The sequence below is a fragment of the Lynx rufus genome, unplaced genomic scaffold (genome assembly GCF_022079265.1).
Source record: "Lynx rufus isolate CCGP_SWC_20201006 ecotype Redwood Valley unplaced genomic scaffold, mLynRuf1.p SCAF_11, whole genome shotgun sequence".
Classification (NCBI taxonomy): domain Eukaryota; kingdom Metazoa; phylum Chordata; class Mammalia; order Carnivora; family Felidae; genus Lynx; species Lynx rufus.
The window spans coordinates 54182506-54207075 of NW_025814825.1; the positions used below are offsets into that span (position 1 = coordinate 54182506).

The 24570-nt window shown below is 49.3% G+C and overlaps 1 protein-coding gene across 1 annotated transcript in view; it reads right to left on the bottom strand.

The window, feature by feature from the left end:
* GFRA1 (GDNF family receptor alpha 1) overlaps positions 1 to 24570 on the bottom strand; it is a 208667-nt gene that overhangs the window by 38738 nt on the left and 145359 nt on the right. The gene's annotated exons all lie outside the window — the stretch shown is intronic.

Below are 24570 nucleotides of genomic sequence, written 5' to 3' on the forward strand. Positions count from 1 at the left end.
ATTTGCACCGTGGTGATCGCAAATGAGGGCTTTGTGTTGTTCTTGGAGAAACGAGTATTTACCACATATCTGCACAACCCCGTTTAGGACCATTATGATGTGTTCAATCCTCCTGACAAAGCACCCGTCATGTCTCGGGAGTGAGGTCCCGACCCTCCTGGTGCGGCTTCCTCTCTATCCCCGGGCATTTGGGCCAAATGAAACGGTGTAGGACCAGTTTTCATCTCGTCTTTAGTACCTCCCAAAGAAAGAAAACAGTCGGCCCTCAAACACCCTTCCTTCCTAACACCTTCTCTTACAGACGGACACAGTTCTCTGAAATCTTTTTTTTAGGTTTATTTATTTATTTAACCCTTCCTAACATCTTCTCTTACAGATGGACACAATCCTCTATTTTTTAAACATTTATTTATTTTGAGAGAGAGAGAGAGAGAGCAGGGGAGGGACAGATAGAGAATTCCAAGCAGGGTCTGCACCGCCAGCATAGAGCCCAACGCGGGACTCAAACCCACGAACCATGAGATCATCACCATGAGCCAAAGTCAGACACTTAACTGACTGAGCCACCCAGGCACCCCAGCCTCTGAAATCTCTTAAAGTCACATGTTGGTTACATGTACTGACAAAGCAGCTGACCTGTCAGTTCCATGGTTCCGTCCCTGAAAGATGTGCCAGGTGCTTGCGGTGTAGTCAGTAAACTCTGTCTCTGAAGTCAACCCACCAAGAGAGACAAATAAAAAGATGATAACAATACAGTGGCTAGTTCTTGATAAATGACAGAAAGGCCGCTAATAAAAATAATATCAGACATGAATGAAGTATTTCGTAAGTGTCAGGTATGTCTTTACACACTTTTTATTTTTTCCAACAACTCTAATAAGGTAGGGACAGTTGTTTTCTTATCCAAATTTCAGGAGGGAACCACATCTTAGCAAGTTTAGCCTAGAGTCAAATAGTGAGCAGTAGAACCACGATATGACCGCACACATATTAACACTGATGCCGCGTGTTAATAAGCTTTTGACGCGACACAGCTAGATGTTGGTTTCAGAGAAGCCATGACATTGGGACTGAGAGTCACAGGATGACTCCGTCCAACAAAGGTGGAGGGGATATACCAGGCAGGAGGGGGCGGCATGTGACCAAGTCAGCACGTTCGTGGTACGCCCGGGGTAATGACAATGGAATGTTTGTCTTGCCAGATCGATTTAAGGTCTTGACACGTAGGCACACGTTTAATATAACAACCTTAGAAGGTAATCCTACCAGCCCATTTTACAGATGAAGAAACGGAAGCAAAGAGAGGTGAAGTAACTCCCTCCAGGTTGTAGACCTCTGCGGTGGAGCGCGACCACACTCAATATCAGACTCCAGAGCCGGAAATCATTCGCAACCACTAAACGTAACACATCCATCACCCAGATCATTGTGAGCTGTGCACTTGGGATGGCTGAGCCACACGAGGGGAATGGTGAGTGATGGGTGATGATGCTGGCAAGGATGTGAAGAGCCTTGAATGACCTAAGAGTTTGGATTTTATCCTAAAACCAGTGGGAACCGCTGAAGGTTTCTGAACAGAGAAGTAACGTGATCAGGTTTGCGTATTAGGAAGACTCTGGGGTCGCTCAGGTGTTCAGCAAAGATTTGCTGGAGACCTACTCTGTGCCTTCACCATTCTAGCAGGAATGGGGAAGCAGGACACTGGCCAAAGGATATTGGCCAATAGGAGACTAAAGCTAGTGGAGAGCCAGTGGGGAGATCTGAGAACCTGAAGGAGAGGAAGAAAAGAGGATGCACGGAGAGGAGGGTTTTACTAGAGGCGGGTTTTCTAGACTGTAGAAAGGAGGGGCAGAATCAAGGCGCAGGTAACTCAGCACACAGTGGTGCTGCGGGGAGAACGCAGGAGAGGACAGGTCCACAAGGAAGATGGTGACAGGCGGGATGCGAGCATCTTGCAAATGGTTATAAGATCTTCATCTGTCCAGTCTCCAACTATGGTCTGAGCACCTGCTACCCCCAGCTCCCATCCCCCAGCTGTCCCAGGACAGCCCTTGCTGAACATGCTTCCCCTGCCCATCTTGGGTTAAGAGTCACATTGTAACCTGTTTCAGTGCCTTCCCCGCCTCGGCTGCACTGATCCAAACACAAAAGCTTAAACGTCCAGTGTGGGATTAACAAAGAAATTCCACAATTGGATTTCTTCTGGAGACATGAAATCTCCATGACTACAAGCAGTGATGAACCTGACTGTTTTTCTCTGAGAAAATGAAAAGGAAATGAATAGGCAGTAATGTAGAAATGCATCTCCCTCCGAAAGAGAAAATTCCCACCCTCAAAGAGGAGGAAAACGCCAGCAAATGCCAAGTTAGCCTTAGGAAATCTGCTGAAGAGAAAACAGTGGTTTATGCAGGAAATATACTAAAGGAAGCACGCTGCTAACTGGAAATAGAAAAATGATTATAACGATACAATCTTGGAGAATCTCCTCAAACAGCATATGGTCTTTTGACAGTGGCGGGGGAGGGGGGGGGAATCATTTACCTTCTTTTTCAGAAACGTTTTTAGGAAAAAGGTGTTATGGCAAACAGGTGGAAAAAAAAACCATATGAGTGATGACCAGTTTAACTCATCCTGGATCATCCCATTATTTTGAATGTTTTTTTTTTTTTTTTCCAGGATGAATCCCATTCTTGGACACAAGCCACATGGTTGGTGGAACTGAACTCTGGACGAGGAATTGTGAGGTTTTGAATGAGATCCAGGCTCTGATAGGAACTACCCAGAACTCCTGCAGACGTTGCTGAACTACTTAGCTCTTGGGTTACACTTCCACTTCAGAAATACAATCTATGGGACACTTCAAGATACTCAGAAAAAGAAAGAAAAGAACACTTGTTTTCAAAGCATTATTATTGTTCTCATCCATGATTCCATTTGGCCATTACACGTGATTTTAGTGTCTTAGGCATTGGGTTTCCTTTGAGTACAGAGACCCAGATTTCTCTAGTAGATCCCCTAATCTCGCACTCAAGAGAGCTGAAGGCTAAAGGGGTTAAGCTCTTGGTCGGAGTCACACGGTGGGCAGTGGCTGATGGTAGGTGACAGCCTTGGACGGGAAATATGCAGAGGGTGCTGGATTTGAAGTTCCCAGGGATCTTACTTAAGTCATCAAGTGTATAATTGCTCTCCCCCTCCCATCATTTGACCAGATTGTTCTTCAGAGCCTTCTTCCTAATGATGTTCCACTGACTTTACAGCCTCGGTGAACACTCTGAGTGACATTCGGGAGCACAGCAGGGGCCAAGGATGCAGACAGAACCCTGCATAGGAGGGTGGTAAGTCTACCAATGAATTAGGCTTCCCTTAATTAAGGGGCTTTGTGGACTGCCCACACAGGACTGCAGACCTTTGACTGCCCCCTGTAGAAAGCCAGAACCTTGAGACAGGATCCTTTTATTAAGCTGTTTGTGTAAGAAATGACTAGCATTTTTCTCTGAGTCCAATGTGAACATCAGGGCTTTAAAGTCTGGGTTTTCAATGCAAGCCATTTAGTCTCCGAAAGTTTTCTCAATTAAAGGAAACAAAGTTAAAGGAAACAAAGCAGGCCAGGCCTGAGAGGGACGCGCACCTCTTTCTAACCCCAACTCCACCTTTCAGGGTCTCACACCTAAACAAATGAGTTCACTTCCCCAACTCTCCATTTCTTCACCTGGGAAATGGGGCGGATGCCATCCACAGTCGCTCTAGGTGGCTGCTGGGAGAACGAATTATATAAATTATATAAAAGCGCCTCACCCGGAACTCAGAATACACATTGCCTGATACATTTTCACTTCCCATCCCTTCATCTGTTTGCTCCCCAATTCCTAGCCCATTCCAACGTTAAGCCCTTGCTGCAAAACAACCCACAGCAAGCTCAACACTGAGAAATGCACATCTTAGCCTGTCTTCCACTGGCCCCTGTATCACAGACTCGGGCTACATCTGGGTAACTGAAGGCGGCGACTCTGACCAACACAAATTTGAGAAGTCTGAAGCCAGGAATCCTGCAGTGTTACCTAATACCCCGCAGTCCTATGAGCTCATAGAAAAAAGTCATTTTTAAAAAAAGCTATTTATTCCCCTGGGGGTTAGGGGAAAAGACATATTTTTAAATAACTAAATATCAGTAAGTTTCTTAATGCCGTTAATCTCTTACGCAGAATAAAAATAATTTGAAAAACATGCTGCTAATATTAGAGCCGGGAAGACAAAGCAAGAGTTCTGGAATGGTGATTTTCTGGTACAGTGACACAAAACAGATTTTTCTCTTACTGTTTTTAGAAAATTACCTTAGCCCTTCTTCCCCCAGCAGCCTACTGGAGAACATCTGGAAAACATCCTCCAGCAAATCAGAGCCTATATTCAAGACATTTTGCAGAGGTGTTTTCTTGCCTTGCTGTTCCCCACTTTGTGGTGTGCACACAGGCCTCTTAGAGCAAAAGCCCAGCATGTTCTCCGGGGGGCAGTCTGTGGAGCTGGGGAGGGGGGTGGTCAGGCCACCCTTCAGAAAGCCAGTCTTCCCCAGGCCTGGGAGTGAGTGTGGCCACTCCGGAGCAAAAGCCCTGGGGCAGGTTCACATACCTAGGCACAAACACTCAAAGCTCTGCACATCTTGAGTTTCTCAGCCCTTTCATGTGGGCTCCCACTCCTGGTGGGATGATCAAAGCCTCAGCCATTTAACGCACTTCTCATTGACTCAGCCAAACTGCAATCCCACATTTTTTCGAGAAGAGTACTGTGAGGTCCAAGAAGCCTTGTCTGATGCTGTTTCCTGGGACAAGATGGCCCTTGTGGCCAAGTAGAGATCAATGCCTGTCGCTCCCAAATCCCTGGTCGGCTTCATCTTGATACTTGGAGGCTATAACCCATTGAACAAACACCCCTCTCCCTCCTCACTCGTACTGGAGAACCCTGATCACAGCTGCTTATCCACTACCTTGGTAGCTCTGGGCCCAGCATCAGGGTCACAGAAGGCTAGGGACATCGCCCTCTGGGCATGATCCACAGTGCTGTGACAAAGCCTGACCTACCAAGGAAGGACTTCGGGAGATGCAGGTGAAGTCACACATGGCTCTGGTCCCTATGTCCTGCTTGGGGTGTCTCTCCAGGGTGGGGACTCAGGGCAAGCAGGCTTCAGGACAGAGGTGCAATGTATCCTTAGCCTCTCTGATGACATCAAGCAGCAGCAGCCCCCTGAAGGAAGTCGGGTCACCATCTGATCGATCTCGGCATCCCTCACGAAGCCACCCTGCATGAGCACTGACAGCTGTCAATCAACATCTGCAGAGTGGCTGACAGAGCTTGACAGCTAATCTCTACGTGGCAAATTTGAAAAGCAAGCTATGGCAGTTGGCAAGGGAGTCCACTCCGACGGTGAAGGGGCTCTTGGCAGCCTCGGATGGGATACCCCAGAGCTGCCCTCCGGCCAGCACCCCTCCCTGACCGCCCTCACCAATCTCTCCAAGGCACACACTAATGGTCACAGTAAAAGCAGGCCGTAAGTCACAGTAGGGCGCCGAAACTCCTCAAACAGTCCCATGCTGCATCCCCAAGTCAAATAAAGTTGTTTTGTATTATCCATGCCACAACACGTCCTTTGGTGCAGAAAACTTAGCTTTGGCCGTGTTTGTTTCTACAGGAAGAAATCGAGGGAGAAAAGAAACTGGAGGTTTTCTGGATGATTAAATTATCATAAAGCTTTCAGATACCCAATAGCCATCTGGATAAGAGTCAATCTTATCCAATAAGTCTTTTGTATGGCTGCAGGGCAGCTTTAGTGATCAGTTTTGTGACTTTTGGCCACCAGGTTTCTCCTTGGGCACCGAAATCTAGATGTTCCGCCAACGTTTCACCCATAGAACCGTGCCTTAAAGCCCCAGACCAACATGGTATGAATTTGCTTTGTAAAATTCTGCAGGAACGTCCATCTTTAGGAGCAAAGTACAAAAGTTGCCTCACGTTTATCCTGGAACCTAAGAAGCTCCAAGCCAACTGCTCAGGAATCCTGGGGCAGCAAAGGTCACCCACTATGATTTCACTGAATTATTTATGCCCACTCTCTCACTTCAGAAATCATTTTGAGATGCATTTAGATGTAGCTTTGATGCAACAGAATACACGTAAAAATGAGTGAGGATGTTTGGGGCCACTTAAAGAGAAGACAGAAGCAGCGGTAGGGCCAGGACAAAATGCACACACACCCTTGGCAAGCTAAAAGCTACATATTTGGCTCTGTGCTTTCTAGCAACGACTCGGGAAAAACTGGTTCTACGATTCATGATTTATCAAAAATTAAAAACATACCTCATAAGGAAACCTACCATAGGCAGAATAAGATGTCTATACTCCACTGTCGTCCCTGGAACCACAGAATAGGTTACCTGACATCGTGCGAGGGCCTTTTTGCACATGTGATTGTAGTTTTAGATCCTGAGGTGAGCAGAATGTCCTGCATCATCCAGGTGGGCTCAGTGTAATCATAAGATCTTTAAAAGTGGAGGAGGAAGGCAGATGAGGAGGTCAGACGCCATGTGCAAAAGACTAGACCAGCTTTTGCTGATTTTGAAGATGGGGCAGGGGCCAAGAGCCAAGGAGTGAGTGGGAAAAAGTCAAGGAAACGGATTCACCCCTAGAGCCTCCAAAAGGAGCTCAGTCCAGAGGGCACTTTGATTTCAGCCCGGTGAGACCTGTGCAGGGCTGCTGATGTCTGGAAAGGTAAGAGAATGAATCTGTGTGAAAGCCACCAGGTTTGTGGCAATCTGCCACAGCAGCGACAGAAAACGAAAACACTACTAAATGTCAGTGCACAGTAGAGATTTTGAATATAGAATTTGAAAATGGACCAGGACCCAATTTCAATGCGGCCACTTGCTAAACATGGCGTTTGGGGTGAGTACCTTAACTTTCCCGAAGCTTCATTTACTCCAGTTAAATGACAGTAAGTCCTTCAACACCATGAGAAGAGGACTCATCTGTGCTGTGTTTTCTGTTCTGCTCTGGACCAGCCCAGAAGGTCACACTGATCCTGAGACCTCTATGAAGCCCTAAGGTAGGGACAGCCACACTGACATTTTTCTTGTAATCCATCTGCTAATAACTCGCCATATGAGATGCTTTGTCCTGAGGTCAAATCCACCTGTTTGAGGTCTACACATACTCGATACACTTCATGATTAACATCAGGCTCATTCCTACCATTAAGACCCAAGAGAGATGTCTCCTATGAGTCTTGCACATCCTCTAGCAGAGAAATGTGTTTTATAGGCCAACGGAGTCACACTCACGGAAACAGGTCAGAGCAATTCTACAGGTCACTACACGTGGTCCCCATATGTGACCCTCTACCGAGCTGGCTAACATCAGGCCTGTATAAATGTAAAGGGGTGCCGTCTGTACGCTCAGAAAGAAGTGTCGCATGGTGATGTTTATAGCCAGAGAAACTGAACTCTAATTACTTTAGAGAAACACAGGTAAATTCTAGAAATTATCCCAAATGCCGTCTGGCCTCCTTCAGTCAAACCTCGCTTCTTTGGGGGGTTCCCAGAAGATGAAAAATTGAAATTACACACGCTCTCTTGACTTTAATAATTTGCAAAATTCCTCCCCTTGCCCTTGCCCCCAGAGGACAAGCACTAAATACCTCTGTGGTACCTGAGTCCCAAGCTCCAAGCTCTGCTCAGCAGAATGTTAATTCACCTTCCGCACATTAAAGGAGCCTAACTTCTGCCTGCCCTGGGAGGGGGTGGGGAAAGAAGGTAAATGGATGTCTGAATGGCTCACAGCCTACACTTGCACAAACAGACTTTAAGCAGAAACACATGAAAATAAGATTCCCTATTAATCTTTAATAGGGTTGCAGACTTCCTAAGGAAAATTATGTTCAATAGTAAATATACACTAGGTCGTTTTTCTTCCAGGCAAGTTGTTTTAAGGTCAACAGAGACTTTGAGCTCTGCAAACAACTAGTCCCTAATATCTTCCTTCCTGGATGGGGCAATGCTCAGGAGACAGGGAATTGCGGTGTTACGCGTCAAAAGAATGTATCACTTATTCCACTGCCATCAGAGGTTAATTCTCCCTTTTTCAGAAAATCTAAACTCCCTTTAGTAATCCCTTCTCACTTTGCATATCCTCTGGTCAACAGCCGCCCCTCCCCCACACTCCCAGCTCCAATTTCCCTAAAGCTCTCAGCTGAATTTCAAAGAACATTTCTCCCTTTATTCTTTAGGGCCATGGAGCTGATTTCCATGGTCCACATAAGTTATTTTCTAGTAAACTGTCCCCTCAACCACTCTATCCAACCAGGTGGCCTTAGGGCTTCTTGTGACCCACTCACAGTGCTCTCAGGGGGGAGCTTCCCCCCCAGCTTTGCCTCACTGGCTCTGAGCCCCAAGGAGGGCGTCCACTTTGGCCTTCCCGCCCACATGTTCTCTCCTACATTTCCTAGTTTATGTCTTCACCTTGTTAATAGTCCTGTCTCCACCATAAGAAGATGAGCGCCCAGGATTGGCTTGACGTCTGGCACCAAGTAAATGTCTGGTAAGTATTTCCTGAATGAGTGAATGAATGAATGAATGAATGAATCCCAAGTGCCACACACCGTGGCTCCAATCACCTAGAGACTGATCATGATGTCTTGGTGTTCGGCACAGAAGAGGAGAGGAGAAACAGTGGCCCATGTCTAACTGCCCCAGACATGGTATTGACAATGACTGCATTCACTTAGACCCAGTCACTGTTGCGATTCTTCAGAGGCCTGCATCATTTAACACACAATAGCCTGACCACCCGGGGTTAGCCTTATTTTACAGTGGAGGGCACTGGGATCCAGAAAGGTCAGCAATCAGCTAAAGTCATGGAGCTGGTAAGAGAGCCAAATTTTGAAAAGAAAACCACAGATTCTTAAACTCATACTCACCCCCACAACACTGATAGAGGAGTGAATGTTCATTTTTTAAATTTTAGTTCTTGGACTTCTGCCGCCATTTTGATGTGAATTGCACATGCTTGAGGAGCTGAAATCTGATTTAAGTGGATATAAGTGTTATTTACTAGGTCCAATAAAGTGTAATGACAGAATTAGTGGGCACTCTTTTTGTTTAATAATGCTTGCAGTTTAAAAACATAAAAAAATAATATCTGTTGTGACTGTTCAGCAGGGCTAAATGCAATCCCACGCCACAGCTCTGTAGAGAAATCCCTCATTGCAGGACTTCCCTCACTGAGCACCTTCCTCCCCAGGCTGTGTATACAGTCACCCCAGAGGGTACCACTGAAATCAGGAAATGAGGGGTACAAAAACTGGGGCTTCCCAGGCCCACAGGGAGAAGTTAATAGCACTCCCAACCAGCCTTTTCCTGACTTCAAAGAACATTCCTGAGGCCGGAGACAGAAGGCGCCTGGTAGGGGCTGGCCTGGCTGGGACCGTCTCCTTGGGTGCCTCTCCTGGAAAAGCAGACCCGTGTGTGGAGCCTCCCCAGAGCTTGTGTGTGGGCTTAGTGGGAAGGGACAGGAGCCCTGACGTCAGACCGTGCGTTCAAATCTCCACTGCCCCTGATGCCGTGCTTCATCTCTGCATCTCCCCGTGTAGAAAAGGCAGAGACACTAACAGCGTCCCCTCCACAGGGCTGCGAGAGGGATTAAGGCCTGGAACCCACTTCCTGGCACAGAAAAGGGCTAAATAGGAATGTTACTGTTATGACTCTCAAGGTGCTTTGCAATGTTGGCTCTTTCTCTCCCACCACAGGCCTACGAGCAGGTAACGGGACAGACGTCTCTCCTCCTTTACATGAAAGGGCAGGTAGAGAGGAATCCAGGAGATGGTCGGGATCCTCAGCCAGCGAGGGCCAGACTCTGCACGCAAACAGGACTTCGACTGGGTTCGGGAGCCACCTGAGGCCATCACACACGCCCCATGTGGCCAAGGAACACTTAGCCTAGCTCCCTCAAGAGGACGGTCTCCCAGAATCCTGTGGACGATATTTGGTGGCCCCTCTCGTATACCCGGAAAACACTGCTTCTGCCTTCTCTGAGCCCGGGGATGCTGGGGGGCAGCCCAGGGAGCCCCACGCCTGGGGCTTTCGGGGTGGACTCCTAAGGGTGCATCGGCAACCAGGTACCCGCAGCAAAGATGCTCCTCTTCGGCTTCATTGTCCAGTCCCAAGCACAAGCTGGCACAGGGCTTCAACCTTCCAGGGACCACTGAATACCTCCAGTGCAAGACACCGTGTGTGAGGTGGTGGCCGTGGGGGGATAGGGTCAAAGACAGACAAAGGGCTCCTTCGGGATATGGCATCTGGCCTCCCGCCACCTGTACCATCACTTTCCCTCTCTTACGATCGGCAGTGAGCTAGGGGTGAGACGTCACCGTGCACCGTACAGGCCAAGCTTCAAGGACACCTCGGCCCGTGGACCACAGCACTTCTGAATCGGAAGCATGCGTGTGTATCTGAGTAATCCACATTACAACCCCATCACGGGCACTGCCCATCCACACTCGTCACAACCACAGATGCTTCCACCTGGAAAACGCGACAAGAGCAACACAGAGCATGGCGTGTTAGCTGTCTTCATTTGAACAGTTAGGGTCAAAGATTGCTCCAAAGGTCAGTTTGGAAGGAGGATTCCTTTCCAAGCGATTACCTTGAAGCTCTCTGTTTTATTTTGCATTTGCAGCCATCACTCCGCCAAATGAATTCCAATCGCAGGCCAAGCTCGGCCTATGAATAAGGAACCGTCTACATCCTCTGTGCAAAGGAGGCCACTGTCCCCTGGCAGAGGGGCTGCTCAGGCAGTGACTTACTAGCCATTTCTCAATGTCCCTGGTTTCTGAGGAGCTAATACTCAGGCCGGTATCAGAGCCTCTCACACCGGATCCCACAGCCTTCCGAGGAGAGCCTGACGTTAGTGCAGCACAGAAACTCTCCAGCGTTGTCTTCGCCCTGCTGCTGCCACCGTGGGGCTGACAGCCCACAGCCCAGCCACAGGGTACTATCCTCTCTGACCCTCATCAGTGCCCAACAAGTCTGACCTGGCTGTGCAGCTCCTTCTCACCCCCAGCTGTGTAGACCCCTTTGAAAGCAGGGTAAGACACCTCCGCCAATGTCACTTGGTCCACATTCTTGTGCCTCTCCAAGTGCGGACTCAGGCAGTATCACAGGGAATGTTCTAGAAGTGCAAAATATCAAGCCCCACCCCAGACGTCAGGAATCAGAAGCTGATCCCAAAGCAGGCTCACGCTGGAGAACCACTGCTACAGAGCGGGGGTACCTGGGAGAAGTTCCTGAGTCCAGCTCTCCTCCCTCTCCTGGGAGGGTTCACTCTGTTCTGATGGCTCACTCGCGTCTGATCCTCTGGGTCCCTCAAAGCATGTGGCACTCCAGTCCTGCAGAGCCAGTGAATGAACCAACCACTGGCCAGTATGCAAAGCAAGAAGCACACTTTTTCAAGCCATATACCTTATTTTTAGCTAAAAATGTTTTAACTTGGATTTCTGAACCTGGAACGAGGAAGAGGTATTTCCCATTGGCTTTTGTCTATTTCCAGAGAAAGGTTTTCTAGAAAGGTTTCTAGCAGTGTCAAGATCCTTTGCTGGAGTGAATATTCTTGGAGAGAGGGCATTCCCTCTCCCCCAGACGTCCAGCCTAAGAAGTTCAAAGCTGTCAGATGGAGCCAGCTAATTCTCCAGCAGGAATTTCAACCGCTGAGTGCTCACCAAAAAAACCTCCGACCTCCAGGTTCCTGACATTTGCAACTCTAAGGGTTACCCCTGGTCCAACGTCATTATAATCCATCAGCTCTCACCATGGCAAATGATCCCCTGAGATGGCTCACATCAAGGTGTACCACCCCACCCAGCATTCCAAGGAGCAGAAGTTTACCTGTGATACGAGCTCTTACCTAGGGGAAAAGTGCCAGTGAGTCTTTCTGGACACAGACAGATTTTGCCCAAAGTTCTGCCTGCCTGAGCCGAACTTGACACTGAACCCCTCTGGCATGCCAGAAGGGAGAAGGAAGGGCTGTCCGTGAAGGTGCTGCCTGTCAGAAGGGCATCACTCGGAGCAAGAAACCAAGCTGGGCCCCGTGCACCAGCCTGCCACACGGCCCCAGAGTGATGGCTGACCGGAAGCTCTCAGCCGTTCTGCACCCGTTCTGCAAGAGCTCTGGCACCCGGCTCCTACCCGGCCCAGCCTCACCATGCTGACCTGCTGGAGGTGAATGGGCTGGGCACGGGCTGTCACACACTCAGGGTGTCTTAGTTCAAGGGTGCGGCAGGAATGTTTGCGCGCGCGCGCGCACACACACACACACACACTCACACACACACACACACACACACACACACACATACACACACCCATCTAGCCCAAGATTATTCTGGTCCTTCTGTTGTGGCACCTGTCAGTATGAGGTCTAGGGAACCTGGCCATCTCAGAGAGCCTTTTAGGGTCCGTGAGGTCAAAGCTGTTTTCCTTCCCATACTAAATTCTTACTTCCCTTTCTCTCTCCCGTGTTCTCACGAGAGTGCCCTGTTCTTCCAGAAGCCCCATGACGTGGGATGCCGCAAAAGATTGAATGCCTGAGCAGATAGAAGGTATACGGCTCCAGGTGTCCTGAGGCCAGACACTAGATGGTAGAAGTGTAAAACAGGGCCATACTTCTCCCTAAGTTCTTTTGTTTTGGAAATACAGTGATTTTTTTTTAATAAAAATCTGTTCTGTTATTTATGGTAACAGGGAACAGGGCTTCTTGGTGTTATTTTCTTTTCTTCGTGTCATTTTTAAATGAAGTAATAAATATGTAAACCTTTCTTCACCTTTGATTCTCAATATAGTGCCAATAGATTTTATCCCACGCATACAAAACCCCCTGGGAGTCTCAGTCATTTTAAGAGTGTAAAGGAGCCCTGAAACCAAAAAGTTTGAAAACCACTGTTATTTTTTAAAATTTTAAAATAGTCATTTTTGAGAGAGAGAGAGAGAGAGACAGAGAGAGAGAGAGAGCGTGAGCAAGCAGGGGAGGGGCAGGGAGAGAGGGAGACACAGAATCTGAAGCAGGTTCCAAGCTCAGAGCTGTCAGCACAGAGCCCGACGCAGGGCTCAAACCCATGAACCGTGAGATCGTGACCTGAGCCAAAGTCAGACACTTAACCACTGTTTTAAAGAGAAGTGAAAAATGTTTGGTGAGGGGCACGTAAGGCCTCTCCTGACAAGACGCAAAGATCTCTTGTTTAAAATTTTTGTTTTAAATGGAATAGCTCGAGTCCACACTCACGAAGCGTCTTCGGAAAAGTATGTGAGCGGTTTGCAAGGGGCACACAGGTTGTGACAGAAGCAGGCGGCCCCCTCTGGGCTTTCGTTCCAGGGACACCACTGTGTGAACTCCTCATCTGTGACAGGGGGGCAGGGGATGGCGACAGCCCCGTTTCGGGGGTTGCGGCGAAGCGCTCAGCACGGCGTTCGGGACACGGCAAATGCCACACAAATGCTGCCCTCCTCGTCATCACCTTCATCACCGTCACCGCCATCCACACATTCCTGTCATCCTGTCCCCGGCTCTGCAGATTCTGGGTTCCTGAATAACGAGCCACGCTGCCCCCAGTCGTGGCTTGCTTCCTAATGGGCTGACAGGATGATTCACAGCACAGAACCACCCAGGGGACAGGAGGGATCGGTCTCAGTGGCACTGAGTCAGTCACTGCCCTTTGCTGGATCGCTCACATCACTGACTCAGACGCAAGCACCTCTAAGAACTCTTTATCCACAGTGACTCTGGGTCACTGAAGTAGCACGTGCCCCTGGAGGCTGCCAGGGGTCCCCCCCACTGCCTATTCAATTGCAACAATAGTGAATCTAGCACTTGAGGCCCAACAGTCTCGTGGCCACCTCCGCCCGTGTCTCACTGCGTATCTTTGTATGTCAATAATTGTCTATTCTCGACAGGAACGTTCTTGGGATGACACACGCTCCAAACACCTCTGGACTCCGTCTACCCCCGCCTCTGCCCCCGTGCTTTTCCCTGACGGTGCCACACTGGAGAGATGGTGATGTGGAAAGCTTGGCAATACGGCCTCGCCTTGGCATTTGCACATGCCGCTTAATGCCGTGGGTGCATACAAGTGTAAAGCAGTAAGAATCTACCCCCTCCACCCACCAGTCCTCCTTTAAAGGTCTCTGCATGCTACTGGGGGGAAGGGAATGTTATATCTGGGTTTCCAGCTTTTTTTTCTTTTTTTGGTCCTCTATGATAACAACTTACGGAAAGAGCAAGGGACATACTTCTTGAGTGTTTGCTGTGTTGGGGGGCAGGCACCCCCAACTGCTGATTCGTTGGCATAGATACCAGCTGCCCATGCCCTAGCAGAACCAGGGCGCCCACCTAGGTCCACCTCACTCACCAACAACACTGACAACCACTGGGAAAGCGGGGGGGCGGGGGGGGAAGGCCCAACTCCAGCCTGGTGTGCAACTTTTCACACTGATGGTTCTTTTCAATTCTTGTTTTTCTTGGATGCAAAATTTTCTGCCTAATTAATTGCTTTTGGAAATTACAGAGCGATTGCCCATTCACTGAGTTGGAAATACCCCATAGAAATGTAAATGCCAATGTGACTGTGGGATACCTAACTTGGGGTGATGCCTGAGTGGGGATCTGGGGTCTCCTGGGCGGAGCAGGGCTGCAAGCCGGGCTATGAGACCCAGGCGCGAGTCATACACTATAGCTCCCCTGCAAATGAGGGGGCAGATTTCCTCACACAGAAATGAGACTGCTCTGGGTCATGGACCGCGGGTACTTCTGTCAAGTGCAAACTGTGCATGACTAACAGAAACCTTGTCTCCTGTGGACGGCAAGGACAGAGAGGTAACAGCCTCAGCTTATGGGGCCAGCATGCTGGTCAGCATAGGATGCCCTTGGACCCCAAAAACTTATTGGTCTGGATGAGAGGGTAGCCCCTCGGGCACACTGAGATCTCCCCTTTCCCATTCTTTGCTCAGTGGATAAAACTGTTTGCAAAAAGAGCTGTATGAAATGGAAGCAACCCTTTCCTTTGGAGTTAAAAAAGAAAGAGATCATAAAATCTGTGTGGTTGGCTTTAGGTGGGCTCGAGGAGAAAGGCAGTTTGCTTGCCTGTGAACTTCACGGGTTTAGTATGTGAAATGGCTGCTGGGCAGAACAGAAGGGTCCCCTTTGAAGAGGAACAAGCCTCACAAAGCAGCAGAGGGGATCGTTTGGGGCTCCTCTCAGCTGCCAGCAGCTGACCTCTAGGGCCTTCCCACCCATCCCGACTTCAGCACTTTCGAGAAGGACTCCACGTCTCTCGTCCACCACCATTTTTACCAGTGCTGCGGTCATGACGCTATTCACAAGATGGAGGTTTTCCTCTGATTAATGACACGGCCACAGGGCAGGGAGAAGGTAGGAAGGCAAACACCTGGGTGACCCCAACCTGGTGACATAACCATGGATTATTTAGAGCTCGCTGTCACTCTGTGACAGCAAAGAATTCATCTCCCGTGAGGTACACAGCCAGGTCCCTGATTTCTGCCGCCTTGGGGTAGGTGAGGGTTGAGGACTCTGAACTCCCATGACAGTTTGGCAGGGACTTATGGAGTATGACCAGGTTAAGCGGGAGCTACTGGGTGACAGGCACATGACTCACACATCGAGACCCTCGAGGCCAAACAGACTGTGCTCAATAAATGCGCCCTGAGTGAATGATTGAGTTAACAACAATAACAACAACAACAACAACAACAACAACAACAACAGAATAAACCAGTGTGGTGCAAGAGGATTTTTCTCCTACCTGTAGAAACAACTCTTGTCATCAGTAAGCTATCACAGAGAAAGCTCCCTGTAATAAGCAATGAGTGCTCAAAAGGAAATTAGATAAAGTAAGAGCTTAATGAGCATGTATTACCTGAGTAGATTTTTCTTTAAATGATGCTAGGGGGTTCTGACGGACATTATGTCCTCACTGTCTGCTAAAACTGTCTTTAAAATTGGTGCTGTCTTAGTTACTGAGCCATGAAGAGTGTCTAGATTCAGAGGCTGGCCGGAATTATCATTCTGCTTGTCTGGAACTAAAGGCAGTAAGGCTGAACAGTGTGAGAACATTGTATTCTTGTCACGAAAGACAATCATTTGGAAAAAAATGACGGAAACCAGGTTTTCGAGTTAGCAAGACCCGGTTGACCCCCACCTCCTCCATGCAGGAGCTGGGCCATCCCTGGGCTCATTGCTCCATGGGCTGTCCCCCCGCAAGGCAGCTGGGCAGATTAGAGACCACACTTAACGCAGCGTTCTCAGCGCTGCTTATCATCAAAGTGCGGTGACTGGGTTGTCGCTTACATCGCACCTTCCTCACACCCACAGGCCTGGGCCCCTGTCCCATCAGTGCCACGCTTCTCTCTCCCAGCCTGCACATCCTTCCAGCCCAGATGGCAGCTCCTCTAGGAAGCTGTACTGACCCACCACTCTGAGTGAGCTGTTCTCACCTTTGTTCTCACTCTGTTCTCCCGTAGCACTTTGTATCTTCCTGGCCACAGACTACCACGCCAGCCTGTAATGACTGGATGTGTGCCTGCCTTCCTTGCTGCACTATAGGTGAGAAGCTGGCTTTTCACTCCCGGCACAATAACTGCTGGCCAGTTGGATGGATGGATGGATGGATGGATGGACAAACAGTGGTTGGGTGGATGGACAGATTTCCTGTGTTCAAACCAGTGTTACTCTGAGTTCTACTCCTTTTGCCTCCAAGTGACTGACACCCATGCTCACCACACTTTTCTTCCTAAAATTCTGTTTTCCCTCAGATTTGCAGAGGACTTTGGTTTTCCAACTCTCTAACTTCTAATCTCTATAACGTCTCTTTAGACATGTTTACCATAAACCTGGTGTTCATAAGGTTCAGTCTTTGGTCTATTTCTCTTTTCACCACCTTTCCCTGGGAAATAAATCCTATGATGTATCTTCAACAACCTCTGTGTTGGTCATTCTAAAATCTACTCCTAGCCCCTTGTCTGAGACCCATTCATGTTTTAAATGTATCCATTCATTTACCTATCCAGCAAACACTTAGTAAGAACAGGGTATTTTCCTGGGCACAGTTTTGGGCTCTTAGGATGTATCATAGATCTGTCCTAACTATGGAACTTATATCCCAGTGAAGAGGAAAACAATAATCAAAACAAATAAGTAAACTGCATAATGTGTTAGAAGGTGATCAGTGCTTTGAAAAAGGAGAGCAAAATAAGGTTGGGAATGTGCAGGGGACACACAGTATTAAATAGGAGGTGGTGCGAGCCTCATTAAAATGAGATTTAAGGAGAGTTGGAGGTGTGGGAGTTTGGGAGCATCTGGAGAAAGAGTGGTTATAGCAGAGGGAACAGCTAGAACAAAGGTCTAGGGGCGGGACCTGCCTGGTGCATTCGAGGAAGCAGAGACATCCAAGACAGGATGGCTGGAGAAGAGGCCAGAAAGACAAGGGCAAAGGGACAGTTCCTGTGGGACTTTGGGGCCACTGAAAGGACTGTGCCTTTACCTCTAAGTGCCTGGCTGTAGGAACCTTTCATCCTCATGCAGAACACAGACATCCTTGTGCACTGCAGACCCCATCTGGTTTCTTCTTAGCTTAGCCACTCCTTCCCTGCCTCTAGTAGTAGACTCTGCTGACCGTGGCTTCCAGTGGGTCAAAGTATACATCCCCTCTCACCTCAGTGGCTGGGCCAGGGATGGGCACATGCCACAACCAAGGCCAATCAAAGTCCTTATATGGAATTTTTCTAACAGGTTGCAGTGGGGAAGCATCTGTCCGTCTTTAACTATGAGATTATAGGATATGTGCATGGACTTGTGGGTGGCAGCACTCGTGGAGAAACAGGACAGGAGAAAAATGCAGGCCGAGGGAGCAGCGAGGTAACAGTGCAGTGCTAGTGACACGGTGCCCTCCGTTCTGGTCATGTTCAATGACCCTGCCTTCCCAGTCCTATGAGTTAATGCCCTAGAAGCTTAAGTTAGGTTTCTCTCATGGACCGAAAGAGTCATGAAAGTGTCAAACACAGCATGGCCCAAACCATTCATGGTCCTCTTCCCCTACCTCTAACCCAAGAGACAAGTCCATCCCTCCTTCTTCTGTTCCCCATCCTGGCTACTAACACCATCATCTGCCAGGCCACCAGGTTGCAGAGACCCACGTTAGCCTCTGTCTATGCCAGGTGCTCAGCAAATCCTCAAGTCCTCCCTTCCATGGTGCCTCAAGTTTTCCAACTATCATTCTGTTCTCCTGGTCACCTCTCCTCCAGTCCACCACAAGAATCTCCCACCTGCTCCCTGGACTCTTCCCAAGCTGATTCTCCTCCACCCTACAACCCAGAAGCCCTTTGAGGCTCAGCTGCCCATGTTTCTCTCCCCTCATAAAGCTTCGATGGACAAAGTCAATACTTCAACATGGCACTGGAGGTTCCCAACCCCTTGCCTTTATATCACACTGATTTTTCTCCCTCCAGGAGAGTCTCCAGGCCCATACCTCCCACCTCTATCACTGTATCATCCCCAAACCCAGGGCCTTCCTTCTGCTTGACTTTCCCTGCTTCTCTCCCATGATGCCCTTGGCTCCCGAGACCCTCCACGATGACATCTCCTTCCCCAAAGAAATAGGGGGCTCTTTCTTTGGGCTTCCTGGGCAGACTGCATTCCATCCCTCTTCTACTCACTTTCACGAATTCAAAGATGGTAAAAGACGGATCTGATGCCAAGACTCCATGTGCCCACACGTATCTAATAACTGACAGAATGTGCAAATACAAAGAAAGGAGTCTGTGATTCTTTCTGTCTCGGGGCCAAGAATGGCAAAAGTGAGTCTGGTGAGGACGTGGGCAGGTGGAGGAAGGAGCAAAGGAACTGAAGCAGGGACTCCGAGCTTTGGGCAGGCACGGGGAAGGGGCTGGCTGGAGAGACAGAGAATGGGATGTAAATCTAGACAGGCATTTTTTAGCGACAGGCTCCAGCAGTGGCAGACAAATGGCTCCACACCGGCCTCTGCCAAAAGAGAGATAAGGAAAGAGATACGAGGTGACAAGATAGAGCAAGTTGTAGCAGGCTCTCGCCTGATTCACAGCTCGGGTTGCCCCTCTGAGCCCAGACGATGGCGAGGCCCGGATAAGGCTTAGCTGGTGCTGAACGGCCACTGGCTTCCTCAGTGCACAGGCTGGGGGTGGGGGCCTGGAAGACCCAACAGGAAGCTGGGGTCAAAGAATGTGGCAGCGGATTTTGGAGGACATCCTTGCTCTTCTCAGGATACTGATCAATCTGCCGCCTGCACACAGGGGCTCCCCCTCAAGGGTCCAGGGGGCTCCCAGCGCACAGGCTGGGCGGCAGGCTGCTCGAGCAGGTGGGGGCACATTAAAAACCTAGCCGTTCGGCACTCCGAATGCATTGCTAAAGACACCCATGTAATCATTTGAAGTAAAAACTGCTCAAATGAACTGGAAAATGTTTTACTTGTATTTTCTCATATTCCCGAACCTTTCTTTCCATGGTTCAAAAGTTTGCATTGTCTAATTGCTGATTTCCATTTGTGAATGAATCAGCGTAAAATAAAATTAAGTACCAAATTAATCTACCCATCTAGTTTTAGGCATTAATTATCCTTTGAGCCATTTTCTCCTGTGCTTGCCGCATGTCAAGACAAGCCCAGATACAGTAATACAGAATCCAGTTTTCAACTCGGGAATGCAGCCGAAGCAGTGGAGGATGTCCTTGATTTCTGAGAACCACAGTGCGTGGTGGGAAGGAGATCTGATTCCAGGCAAATGAAACACTCCTCACCTTTTAAAGGTGCACTAACACTGTCAGCCCAAGTAAGTTACTGGAGCAGAAATCTGCTGCGTGGTTTTGTGATGTGCTCTCCGGTTGTCCAGTTAATAGATTAACAACAACACATCTCCTCGAAGTATAACACAGTCAGCCCCAGGGTGAAAAAGTGGTGCTGGCTAGGGCAGTATTTTGAAAATTACATATGCTGTTCCTCTGGAACTGTACCTGAGAGGCCTTCCTGGTTCTGCTAAAAACAAACAAAACAAAAACCAGGGCCTCCAGGACACAATTATAGAATCCTCAGTCCCTGGGGAAAGACAGAACCATATACCTGGTGACTTGATCAAAGCCACCACTCCTGGAAACTATGGGGGCACAGAGCCAGGGTGCCAGGGGAGTGAACAGATCTCCTGCCGGGCCCCAAGAAATCCTTGGGATCAGAGGGCTCAGAGGCCCTGATACCCTCTCTTCTGAGCTTCAGCATTATCAGAATCTTTCTAGAAGGAATGAGATATCCTTGACCAACCACTATTTCACCTTAAAAAGAAGGAACTTCCACAATGCATGACAACATAGATGAACCTGGAGGAATTTATGCTAAGCGAAATAAGCCAGTCACAGAAGGACACATACTGCATGATATCTCTTATATGAGGTATCTAAAATCATCAAACTCATGGAAGCAAAGAACAGAATTACGGGTGCTGAGAGATGGGGGGCGGGGAGCAGGGTGCTGCTAATCAGTATGTATAAATTTCAGTTACACGAGATGAATGAGTTTTAGAGATCTGCTACAGCACGCTGTGCCTACAGACAACAGTACTAGATCTCGCAGCCAGGGAGGAAGGGAGGAAGGGAGGCAGGAAGAGAGGGAGGAAGGGAGGGAGGAAGGGAGGAAGGGAGGAAAGAAGGAATGCAACATTCACTTCCAAACGTACTTCCGATAAAGCGAAAAGTCTCAGATACAACGTGTTTAACTCGGTGGGCTGGCTCCGGCTGGAACCTGTTAGGGCCCCACCCCAGGGCACAATGTCAATGCTTTGGGAAACTGGTTATATACTGAGTAGGAACAGAGTTCCCCTGGTGCCCCAGGATGCAGCACCTTTATGGCTTGTGCAGAATGGCCCAAGAAGGGCACAGCCACCAAACCACCCAGCCTCCTCCAGGTCATTCTCAACAGCAACACCATGAGGCAGCACCGAGAGCCACAGGCGGTAAGCTGCTCAGTAGCCTTAAGCTCCCTCTTTTCCTGGCTTTCCAGGTACCAAGGAAAGGAATCGGAGGGTCCACTGGCAAGGGAGGCAGTGTGCTTCAGGGGAAGAAGGTGAGCCTTTTAACTTTCATCACGCCCTCCTCATAATACCTCTGTAGACAAGCTTGGAGGCCCCAACCACCCCAAGAGGAAAGGAACCGGTCAGCTTCTCTAAAAGGGAAAGGAAAAAAAAGAAAAGAGTCAAAAGGGAAGGCTCAAGTTGCGACTCGTCTGTTTGAAGGCACAGGGCAGGAGAGAGACAGGTTTTGTGCAGAGGCACCGCTGGACCCGGGCGGAAGGAGCCCGTGTGCCTCGAGTTGGAAACTATTAAGTGCAGGGGAGTTTTAATGATCCGGAGCAGTTCTGACAGCCAGCGATGTAGAGATGCAAACGGAGCATTTGAAAAGTGTGAGCGTTCAAAGAAAACTGTTTTTAGGAAGCAATTTCTCCTCTCGCTGTCCCTTTCCTTTGGGAATACTTCAAGGAGGTCTCAAGTCATCCTATCCACGGTGCCTCCCTCTCTCTGAGTGGGTAAGGGTCAGGGTACCTGTAACGCGAAACCCCGAGGCAGCCCCAGCTCCCGGGAGTACCAGCTGCTGCTCTGGGCATTAGTAACTACAAGGGCCTCATCAGGATGGATGGAGGAGAGACCGAAAGAAGGCATAAATTAAAGACAAGATTAATAAAATCTGATGAAAGAAAACACCCTTAGTCTCCCCAGCAGCTTAAATTACATTTACCACATCTGACAGGGAGGAGGTAATCCTCAGTAAGAAGTCGAGGCTCTGGAAAGAAATTATAGGCTACATAACTTAGCGATGGGTACCACCGGGGAAGTTGCTGATTCACCTTCCCAGGGAAGACTCAAGACAGGCTACAAAGCCCATCAGTTCCCACTGAGACAAATTTCACTTGGTAGGGCCCCTGGGTCATCCGGCATCTGGATTTCCAAACAGCCTTCCAGTTATTCAGGCCACCACCCCACTGCACGGCAGCCGCGGTCACTGCACCCCCCACCTTGGTGTGACCGGGCACCGTCAGTTATTAGGCAGGACTGTCCCCGCTGTTCCCCCGTACATTTCTGCCCCATTCCGCTGAGGCCACTCTCTGCTGCTGAGGCTGTCTCAAAACACAAATAATTCCTGGAACTTTCTCAGTAGATCAGTCTGAGCCCCCTGCTCTCTGCACGTTCCTTCTGCCATCTCCCCCAGAACGCCCCAAGTTCCCAAATTTCCAGCTATTTCTCACTACAGCTCAGCAGAAAAGCAATCCCACTTGGGTAATTCACACCAGCTCTCCAAGGATTCTCTACATTGAGAAGAGCAGGCCAGGCAATGGGCTCAGGATGGGCTCTCAGCCTGTGCAGGAGAGGTCACAGATCTCCCGCGGAGCTTGCGAGACAAACCTCACAATGATTAAGGGAAGTCTCCATCATCACCCGCCTCTCCCACCTCCCGGCCACGGCTCGCTGGGCTTGCCCACAGCTCTGCACCCTCCCCATACAGCTTCCTGTCTTGAGGCCACCTGGCTTGGACCCATCAGAGAACACCAGTAACATCTACCATAGAGACAGGGAGGAGCTGTAGCTGGCTGGCTTTCAGCCAAGTCCAGTACCCAGAAGAGGGATCTCTTCTGTTTGAAGACTAAAGGGGGCACAGGAACTTGAGTTTCAGATCCGGGAGTCTTCGCAGGAGGGCAGTTCAGAATCTCTGCTCCCGGGGCGCCTGGGTGGCTCAGTCGGTTAAGAGTCCAACTCTTGGTTTCAGCTCAGGTCATGATCTCACAGTTCTGGGTTCGAGCCCCACGTCAGGCTCCATGCTGACATGCCTGCTTTTTCTCTCTCTCGATCTGACTCTCCCCCACTCACATCCCTCTTTCTCTCTCTCTCTCAAAATAAATAAATAAACTTAAAAAAAATGAATCTCTGCTCTCTCCCAACCGGCTCTTACAGCTTCTTCCCTGTGCCTTGCTCCTCAGCTACATTCATCTCCCCCAGGGAGGTCTTCTACTCCCTGGCTGACCAGCTTCCCCAGGTTATGGCTGGACACAGGCTCTGCCCCTTCCTTCTAGCAAGCTGTGTCCCTGCTTCTAGCCGATAGCTAAGAAAATCTCAGGGGAGCCGAGGCCTCGGAGTGAGAGAGTCCTTGGAGAAGTGCACTGTGGGAGCACCTGGCTCATCCCAGGGCACAAAGGGTCATCTACATTCTTCCCCACACGGCAAATCACCTGCTCCCAACAATAACAACAACAAGTGGAAGGACATTACTTCCAGAAAAACCTTCAGCATGGGAGGAATCCTGCAGATAATGAGGATTTTTAATTGTCTTTGGTCACTGTTGGAACTAGTGTAAGCGAAGAATGGGCTGTCATTCTATCAGAATAAAACTGGCCAGAAACTCAGCTCACCAGTATCTTCAAAATATGACATCCCCCCCCCTCCACCGTTGCTCTTTGCTCTTTAGAAATGGGGACCCTATAAGAAAACAAGTACACAGTCACACTCTCATCTCCTTGCCCACCTGTGAACATTTGTTGAGTGCACAGGATTTTGTCAGAGATGGTGTTTGGAGGCTCCTGGCTCTACCCTGGGGATACAGTGCACCTGTCGTCAAAAGGACGCCCCGTCCGCACCTCCAGCCCGGGATCCAGCCTGCACGTCTGAAGGCAACACTATCATCGCCTCAGGCTGCAAAGTCTCAAGTCTCTGCTTATCAAAATCTGCCTGCATCCATCAGCAACTGAATGCAACCCTAAGTTCTAGAAGGACACACATCAAATTGTTGACAGTGGCAGCTGAGGGCGAGTGGGAACAGAGGGGAGGGGGCAGCTACCTAATTCTTTATTCCTTGTTATTTTTTTTTTTAACACGGAGAATGTGTTCGTGGATTCCTTCAGACATTAAAATAAATGAACGATGTGGCCAAAAAGGAAAAGGAAGGTACTGTTTTCAGCAACAAGGCAGGGCTTAGCAGAGGGTTCTGATGCGGGTTGAGATCCAGAAGCATGACCGAACAAGAGGGTGCCCGCTTTTCTTAGCCGCAGGGATGACGCAACGGCCCAGAACAGACCCAGGCTTTCTGGAAGTTCTCTTCAGGGCTGGACACAGTGCCTCTCGCTGGTCTCTCCCAGATTTCAGACCTTGACAGTCAAGAGCCCCCATATCTGCAGCCCACCCCTCCCCTGACCCAATTAACCCGTTAAGATCCTTGGAAGCAGCTCAGAGCTTTGCGGAGCCAGCACAAGCCTTTAAGTCACCTGGCCTCAGGTGACCCTCTGTGCTTACTAAGCACCTCTCAAAGCTTTCCCCAGGTTAACGAGAGGAACCTTCCTGACCAGCTTCTGAAAAACCCTGTGTCAACGCAGAGGTCAGTTTCTGGCCAATCCGGTCCACCGCCTGCCCTCCCCTCAGCCTCACCCATCCCCCCTCCCGTTTCTGAAACTCAGAAAACAGGAGCTTGGCC